The 9,517-nt window shown below is 46.3% G+C and overlaps 1 protein-coding gene across 1 annotated transcript in view; it reads right to left on the bottom strand.

The window, feature by feature from the left end:
- Positions 1-5,266, bottom strand: part of LOC147020726 (MFS-type transporter SLC18B1-like) — a 43,693-nt gene extending 38,427 nt beyond the window's left edge. Inside the window, exon 1 of the mRNA XM_085896288.1 lies at positions 5,130-5,266. The gene's annotated coding sequence lies outside the window, so the exon portion shown is untranslated. The remainder of the gene's footprint in view (positions 1-5,129) is intronic.
- Positions 5,267-9,517: the final 4,251 nt, after the last annotated feature.

Genomic DNA, 9,517 nt, shown 5'->3' with positions numbered 1-9,517 from the left:
CACCTTAGGGCCCCCTTGTGGTCTCCTTGCGGGCACCTTGAGGCTACCTTGCATCCGCCTTGAAAATTCTATGGCTGCCGCAGGGCCCCTCAAGGTCACCGTGCGACATCAAATCAAAGACCGTATGGCAACCCCATGTTTTCGGTCTCCACAATTTCTAAATACGCCGTGCGGCTCCCCGAAAAATAAAAACATATGTGACTGCTACATTGTGTGACCGTGGAAATACTGCGGCTGCCGTATAATTGCTAGTGGCCATAGATTTTGGAGACCCCACGGCCGCCGTGGCAAATGTGGCTTAGGCCTGAAGGGTAAAGAATAGGTTCCCTTTCGTTCTTTTGGGATAACCTTTTCCTCTTTATGACACATTCATGACGCATGATTTTATGTTAGTTTTCATTTCTGATTGAGTGATATTCACTGTCATGTGTACGCGACAGATAGCTCGCTGTTAGCCCAACGGAGAGACATTCTATTCCCTTTCCATCAAGACACTTTGGACTTGCAGGACATTTGATTAAACACACCGTGGGCTTTTCCTGAACACTTATTCTGATGGTCAGACATGGCTATGGATCATTTACCTCATGCACCGATCGCTCTTTCATCGACACCCATCTCTCTTTCATCGATGCTTGACATCCACCTTTTTCCATCGACGTTTGACTCCCTGTTCAGCAGCTCGATGGATGCCGGCTGGCTCTTGTTCATGTCGGGCTGAACGGGGAGGTGATGGTTGCTGTTGACCTTTTGTGAGCACTTCACGTTTTCGTTCAGTAATTCCAGCAAATGGCTGCTGTCTGGCATTCGTCCAGTGCCCCGAACATGGCCTCATGAGCCAGGCCTGTGTTAATTGGGAGTTGCATCTTGTTCGAAGGTGGGGAAGGAATGATTGCGGGGGTTGACGGTTGGCGGTCACGTGCAGCGATGTGCCAATCGGCAAGCGGGAATTGGCTGAAGTCTACTTGAGGATTCGCCCACACTGGTCGCCAATAAAAATTACAGGAGGACCGCCTTTCTGACAGTTCATGACGGTTCCTTACAGCTCCTGCTCATTAGTTACAGCTTCTTACAGCTCCTGACCATTGGTTCCAGCTTCTTACAGCTCCTGCCTGTTGGTTTCAGCTTGTTACAGCTCATGCCTGTTGGTTTCAGCTTCTTACAGCTCCTGATAGCTCCTACGGTTGGTGACGGTTGGACCATTCCTGCTGGTTCTGCTCGGTACCTGGCTCTTGGCGGTCCTGGTTTCTGGGCTGACGACGTGACGTTTATTGGTGTGAGCCTGTTTGCGGGTGGGTGCACGGCGAGGCATGGCGCTGGCCGCTGACCAGGGCACGCTCACACATTTTGGGTCATTTTATTAGATGCACGACAACTTCTGCATTCATCAGCTGAGACCGGATTTCTTTTCCCCCAGAATGATGTGTTTGGTACCCATGTCTAGTGTTCAGTTGTAAAGTAAGGCATAGTGATAAGCATCTGCTCTTTGTATATTTTTACCCCGTGGGGTCTTCCACCCCACGGGGTCCAAGCGCAGCTCGTGTTCTCTCTTTTCTTGTGTACAGTTCATTTGAACGTCTATTTCTCCATTATTCGTGAACAGAATTCGATGAAAATTGACAGGTATATACTAGACACATATGTGCAGACATTAACTGAGCCCAAAGTGCGATTGCGGCCCTTCGGGCCAAGGAACGATCCATTTTGGCCCATTTTCTAAAAATTGTTATTTCTTGGTTATTAGTGAACGATACTGAACCAAACCTGACAGGTATATTCTAGAGACCATTCCCCAGGCATTAACTGAGCCCAAAGTGTGATTCCCTCCCTTTGGGCCGAGAAACAGCCCTTTCGGCCCATTTTCTTTAAATTGCTATTTAAAAAATATATTAAATGCGTTGGGTGATGCCCAACGCAAAATTAAGTCACAAATGATGACATGAAACTAGCCTCACTCTTGTGAGGTGTTCTGGGTTTCTTTTTCTGATGTGAAGAAAATCTTAAATTTCAAATCTATCTGTTGTCCATGCTATCACTTACCTGTGAGTTGTACGAATGAACTCCCACGGGGTATGTTCGCAATTTGAACTTGTTCTATAACTGCTTGTTGAATTCCATATTTGTTTGAGATTATTTTGATTGATTTGAATTTATCCATTTAAACCACAAGGAAATAAAAAGTTCTTCAGTTTATATATTTTTCTTAATAATAAATTCCTTGTTGACATTTCAACCTGTCCGTGCTTGTCATTTCCTTCCATTGATCCAGCATTGTCTGAACCTAGATCGACTGGGAGGTAGTTCCCAAACTAATTGACCTGTCATAGTCAGCATGCACCAGTGGTAAACCCTCGGCCACCTTACTTAAGATCTAATCAAGATAAGACCGGTGCATCGCCGAGGGCACGTTCCCTGGTTATGACGCCACGTGACCTCTAGTTAAATGGCAAATTAGACGGTGGACACTGGAAATCGTGATTAACTGATTGGCGTTTGTGGTTGTTAAGCATCCCACCGTACCAGGAAGTTAATTGTGAGCGGAGGCCCCATGTCCGGTTCTTCCAAGGAGAAATGAGGACTAACTCCCTCATAATACACTCAGTACCCGTGGCCGTAACAATACATATATATATATATATATATATATATATATATATATATATATATATATATATATATATATATATATATATATATATATATACATACACACACACACATATAAATTAGTCACAGCTGGGTTCATGCCTGAATGCCAATCATCAACACGCTGGTACACTTCCTTTGTATGGAAGATCAGGGAGACTCCATCCGTTTAATCCCATACAAATACTCAAAATAATCATCCAAGATACAAACTCATAAATATACGCATAGTGTACCCTCTGGATGGGTGAAGTTTGCATATTATTTTCTGAAAAGGTATATTCTGGATGTCACAATTATACTCCACAGATGTTTGTGTGTCTTGACATCATTGTATGGATCGTAAACCCTTGTTTTGCATTTTTGTGCACGATTGATATTTCCTACGAGCCACAATTTTGTCTGAATCTCGAGATACCCCAACACTGAGAGGGTGAGCAGCACATTTGATTGGTCGAAATGATGTAAAATGGTGTAAGATTATTTTTCCAAGTACTGCAAAATGGAAGGCCAAAAGGTGATTTGTGTTCCACCGTGTTCAAGTATATACCACAATTAAAATCAAATAGAAGTTTTAACTGTTGGAGAAAACAAAAACATTTCTTCGGAAGTTTACCATCGTTGACACAGCATCTTTTGCACCACTTTATTTAACGCGTGACATTCGTTATTTGTGCCTGTTGTTTGTGTCCTTTGTGATGTCCTTAAAAACTATGCTTTTTTGCTACAAATGATTTTCAGTTTTTTTTCACTGCCAGGTGGACAGACAAAATAATTACTTTAGTTCTCTCTGCGCACGTACTATCGGGACGAAACTCTGTCCAGTTCGCCAAGTTCGGAGCCAAAGCACATACAAAATTCAGGTTTCTTTTCCAATTCATGTTCCGAAGAGTGAGTGCTCTACGGTGTTCAAAATATAACATTCAATTGAAATGAAGTCGTTGCTCGATCACAGACTGCCGATTGTCGACAAAGGACAGACAGAGGAGGGAGGCTGGGGATGCAGAGCTGGGGGGGGGGGTGAGGGGTGTGGTAACAAGCCTCCCTACTTTGTTCCACCGTTTCTAAACCCATATGGGGAAGTGACTCTTTCCTGATATGTCTACCTCCACATCGCTCACTGTATTTCATACATTTCCAAGCAAACGACATTCTTGATTCAACTTTGTACAAAAAGTTAAAAATTAAATTTCAACGTCGCATTCCTCGTTTTATCTGGGTCATTTCAGTTCACGCATTCCAAGCACTTATCCAAAAGGAGATCTGGAAGCAGGAAGGAAAATGAATAAGATCAATATAAACTGACGGATGACAAGTCATCAAGAAAGCAAGAAAGGAGGCAGGACGGAAGGTGCATGTACACAATCATCACTCCAAGCCATCCTCAAACGCATTTTCTCCAATGAGACATGAAAAAAGACATTTCAAACTTCAGCCAAGTGTTCACAACTACCAACCGTCCTGGCAAACAACGTTGGAAGATCAAAAGTCAAATTCATGGAAATATAGGCTGTCAGCACTTCTCAACTTAACATCCACATGAGGGATGGCACACTGTCTTTGATTGATGCTTCACTTGCAGGGATAGTCTGCTCTGGAATCGAACCGACACGAAACAGCTCAAATTTGCACTATCGGTACCTCTCTACCGTCCCATGGTCATGACGTTTAGCTGCTATAAGCAAAAAGAACGAAAGAAGGTATAGCGCAATATGGCACTCACACAATGAGTAGAACTGGGAGATCTCTCTCAAGAACTGGTCATCCAAGTATGAAGGTTTCACCTGCACAGGACCCTGTTTGAAGAAAAGCAGTTTCTGCACAAATGAAGGTCTTGCCCCTCGGGGGTTTCCGTTTCGTGGTGGTATTGAGGGCAGTGCTGAACGGACTTTTCCTTTATGCTTGTGGTGCAAAAGAACAAGCTGACCACACACCAACTTGTTTCACGAAATGTATCTTGCATCTCACGCTGGGTATGGCTTTCCTGGTCGTTAACACAACCGACAATGTCCTTTCCATAGGATTTGTCCATTTTGGCCAAATGTTCTTCGCGTTATCAAGTCTCGATTCTTCAGAAAGTTTAAGTGCTGTAAAAATTTAAATTCTTCGTCGATAACATTCTTCTTTTTTGAGGGTGTGTTTCATGTTATGAATGGAAGAGGCCATCGATGTAACACACACATGGAAGGGGGAGAATGTAAATTGAGAGAAGGTATATCAGGAATAAAAGAGGGGAGAAAACTTGTTTTCTTTCAAATCAAAATAAATACCAATTACTGCACCAGAGTCCCAAGAAAGAAGTCAGACTTAACACAACACACACACACACACACACACACACACACACACACACACACACACACACACACACACACACACACACACACACACACACACACACACACTTACCATCCCTTCTTACCCTACTCACCCAGTGGACACGTTTTTGGTTTTTAACTCGTCTTTGACGAAGTCGACATCACCTGTTAAAGGTGTAACGATGTCCTTCAGTCAGTCCATCCCACTGATCAGTTATGCTGGCTGGATAGAGGGTCGGGCTGGATAGAGGGTCGGGCTGGATAGAGGGTCGGGCTGGATAGAGGGTCGAGCTGGATAGAGGGTCGAGCTGGATAGAGGGTCGGGATAAAGTCACCGAATGCCATCTTGAAGCTTGCATGCAACCAACAATGCAAACACGACGCATTTTCTAACGTTGTGTTTCCTTTCATTAGTCAGTAAAACGGCAGTTTGTGAGTCGATAAACTGAACACAATTCCGTGCATGTGGAAAGACATTCCATCTGTAAGTCCTTATTTTTTGTATATATTTCAAAACAAAAGAGTGGAATACAGAATAAGGTTTGAAAATGTAACTTTGATAAAACTTTTCTGTGCCCATGATGTGCGTGGGTCTCACCATCGAGCAACAACAGATCCTGATACAAAAACCCAAATCGTCATTTATAAAGCTTCCGACAACTTTTCTCTCCTCAGTAGTCATCCATAATTATAGTGAGTGTAAGACATACTTTTTCTGGGAGTGCTTCTCCAAAAATTGTTTATATTCTGAAAACCCACTCCGTGGGAGTACCTCCTGTGCAGCTTCCTTTCGCAGGGCAGCTAACCAGATGATGGGATTGGGGCAAAGCCTTCTGGACCCCCAATCTTTGAGGACAGGAGGAAAACCACGGGGTAACATTCCCGGGTCAGATTGCGGGAGAGTGTGTCGGAGTGGTGCTGAGGTGTCGTCCACCAGACGGCGGTCTCCTTGGGTTAACCTGAGGCGGTCCCTTCGGGTGGGTGCCTGGAATGTCCTATCCCGAAGAGAGGATGATCACCTGTCTCTGTTATCATCTGAGTTCAAGCGTCTGAACTTCGGTATCGCAGCACTCTCTGAGGTTCGGAGACCGGATATTGGTGAGACCTTGTTGAGTGGTTACACCTACTATTGGTCTGGTCGCTCTGATGGTTACCATTCCCAAGGAGTTGCTGCAGCTGTGTCCAATAAGCTGACTCCAATGATAATTGAGGTAACACCTGTCAACAAGTGTATTATGAGACTAAGGATTCGTCACTCCTTGGGTGTCATTTCCCTGGTCTCTGTGTATGCTCCGCCTGAGGTGAGTGATATTGTTGTGGGCCGGGGTTTGGTGGCGATAAACGACCACTAGGTGGAGCAGTAGAGTCGTTTCCACCGAACATTCCGGAATTTAGGTCATGACTCTCGGATAAGTCCGAAAGGTCACGGGTCCCTTAGCGGACCATGGTTGCCAATATTTAGACGGCATGGGGTAGGGTTAATTGCCAAATTTCAATATATCGAAATACCCACGTCGTCCAACTACCAGGGAAAACCACACCCTCGACCGATTTTCTCCGAATCGAGTCGCTATTACCGACTCGGATCTGGCGTAACCGAGCGGAATTACCAAAGCCGCGCCAGACCAAATGAACAATCCACGGCACGAACGGCCCTACCAATTCGCAACACGCACCATGCTAGGCTAATGGAGGAAAGGACAGAAAACGAGCTGGTACATTTAACAGGGGTTTATTTTACAACGATAATTGGGGAGGGAGAGACACAGAGCAGAGTTAAACTGACTAAAAGCAATGCAAGTATGTACAAGGCACTTAAACAATTCTACTTGTAGGACAGCATCACACACACACACACACACACACACACACACACACACACACACACACACACACACACACACACACACACACACACACACACACACACACACACACACACGCAATGGACCTCGTGGGTCTATTTTCAGTAGAGCCAGGTACCTTCCAGCCTCGTGCGGTTTCAGCGGATCCGCACTTGTGGAGCTCTGAGTCCGTGGACGGGAATGGGGATCCCAGCTCGAGCGCTCCAACGCAAAACACCATGGTGGGACTCGAACCCATGACCCAGATCAAGCCGCACTCGCCTCAAAGACTGCAGACCGCAATCGCCACGATCCTGCAGAACGCACCCTTGTCTGCCCAACCACTCTGGTCCCGACAACCACTCTGTTCTTCTGAGGTGGGAGGGGTCTCTTCTCCTCCCACTCGCCTCCTGATTGGACGAGGGGTTGTCGGATGACTCGTGGTCACCTCCCGATTGGCTGGGGCATGCGTGTCATGCTTGCCATTCGCTCATTGGCTGGAAGAAACGGTCCATGCCCTTCCTTGGGATGGAGCCTCGATCTGAGGCATTGGAGGCTCCGCCCACGCCTTCAGCCGAAAACACGTGGGCAATGGCGACCGGTCGAGTGTGGGGCGGTGGCGTTGTTGTAGTGGATGTAGTAGTAGTTGTTGTTGATGAGGAAAAACCTTGCTAAAAAATAACTCGTAGCACACATGTAATTTCCATTAGACAGAAGGAAGGATTATAACTATTAACACATACTTATCGAAATAACTGAACTACGGGGACTCTGGCTGCTTGTGTGCACAAGGTTTCCAAATCCGTAACACTACCCCCTCCCCTTTTTACAGACTCGTCCCGAGTCGTCAAATTTTCGTGTGCCACGCAGGTGTAGGTTTTTCCCCCGAGTACATTTTACCGACGGATCCCTGAGTGCAACATTTGTATACATGTCCCAAAAATAAATAACCTAGTGCGCTACGTAACTAAACTAACAGACTCACACAGACAACTTAACTAAATTGTCGGTGCTAACACAAACAACAGGTGGGTTGTAAAATATTTACAATTTTACCTTATCTATTTACACTAACCATGGCCCAGGACCTGTGATCTCTGGAAGGAAGAAAAAGTCATTGGTACAGGAATGAACACAAAACACAAAAAAATGGATTCATGGGCTGCACAAACGTAGTCCTTGGAGTGGCTGCCTGCAGGACAGTCCTTGCAAAACACTGGAAGATGAGCCTGGCACACATGGTGAGATGGTGACGCAGGGGCAATGCAACCAAGGGCAAGCAGGCATCGGGTCAAGGCAAAGGCAGACAAGTGAGGCAAGGCAAAGCAAATGCGGACCAGGAGATGCAGCACAACAGGCCGGCATATGAAGCTGGCCGGCCTCTGGTCTAGTCTGTGAGGTTCTGGAGAGGAAGTGGCGGTGGTGCCGGCCGCTCCGGAAACGGGCTCGGACCTACCCTACCGTCCCCCCCTCCAACCTATCGCCTTTGCCTGTCTCTGTCCATACCCACTCCCTTAGTTTGCAACAACAAAACAACAAAATTTAGACAATTTTTATTAATTTATTTAATTTTTTTATTTTGTACTTCTTTATAATTGCTTGTCCCTAACCCTCCTATTGTCCTTGTCTGGCTAACCTATCCTGTCCGTCTACTCCCAACCCCTAAGATCCTTTTTGGAGGGGAATAAGGGAGAGACTCGTGTCCTGCCTCGAGGCCCAACAAAGCCTCAGAATAGCCTCCACAGAGTTCAGCAATCGTCCCAAAGTGAGTCCAGCAGCCTACAGAGGGCGAAGGGATGGATAGTGCGAAGGGGTACATTTCTTTCAAACTACCCTTGCATTTATTACACTTTAAACTATCCTCGGGGCTTTTCAACACGCCTGTCTCTTTAAACCATCGGTTCTAACAACCACAATTCCCGTCACCTGTGTTGGTGTCCATTATTGATTTGGGCCCTGTCCGCAAATTTTCTCTTGTGCCCTTGTACAATTTCGTGGCTGGGCAGCGTGGCTCACTTGGGCAGGGATTCCCATCTGCCGAACTCTAACTACGGCACCCCCGGGCCCTAAGGCTGTCTCCGAGCCTACTTGCTCCCTATGAACGCAGTGGGGGGTGCCCTTCCTGGCATTGTCCCCCTTCCATGCCCACGTGGCATTTTGGTGCTCCGGGTCCCTTTCCGAGGGTCGCCCGTGCCCACTACACTATCCCGATCCCTTGGACCCTTGGCCTACTCTGGCCGACTACTTCGGTGCCTGGGGTGCCCTTTTCTCAATACTCACCTTTCCACAGCCACGCTCCCAGCCGGTCAATGGACTCCTGCACCCTTCAAAAAGGTTACGTGCCTTCTCTCAACACCAACAACAAAACGACCTCCTGTTGGTGAATTTAACTAACATTATACTGACCCCGGGGTCCCTTGGGTGGGATTCCCTCCTGCCCCCAATCATTCATTCGCACCATGCATTCCACATTTGCTCCATTCACACTCGGGCCCGCTGTCCCACATTCACTCATTGTACAATTTTAACTTTTCGTCAATCCACACCAACACTGCTTGCTACGTCCCCACTAACTAGCTCGTGCCCCTCGTCATCCCTTAAACTAGTGCACGTTCTATTTAATTATATCATGAAGCTATGTCCCCTCTACACATTCCATGTCGGTCCGTGTCTCCCGAAATCCATTTTCAATTCCAAATCTAACCTAAC

Source organism: Eptatretus burgeri, chromosome 9, assembly GCF_056783735.1.
Source record: "Eptatretus burgeri isolate ZD-2024b chromosome 9, Ebu_testis_v1, whole genome shotgun sequence".
NCBI classification, from domain to species: domain Eukaryota; kingdom Metazoa; phylum Chordata; class Myxini; order Myxiniformes; family Myxinidae; genus Eptatretus; species Eptatretus burgeri.
This window is presented reverse-complemented; position numbering and strand designations above follow the sequence as displayed.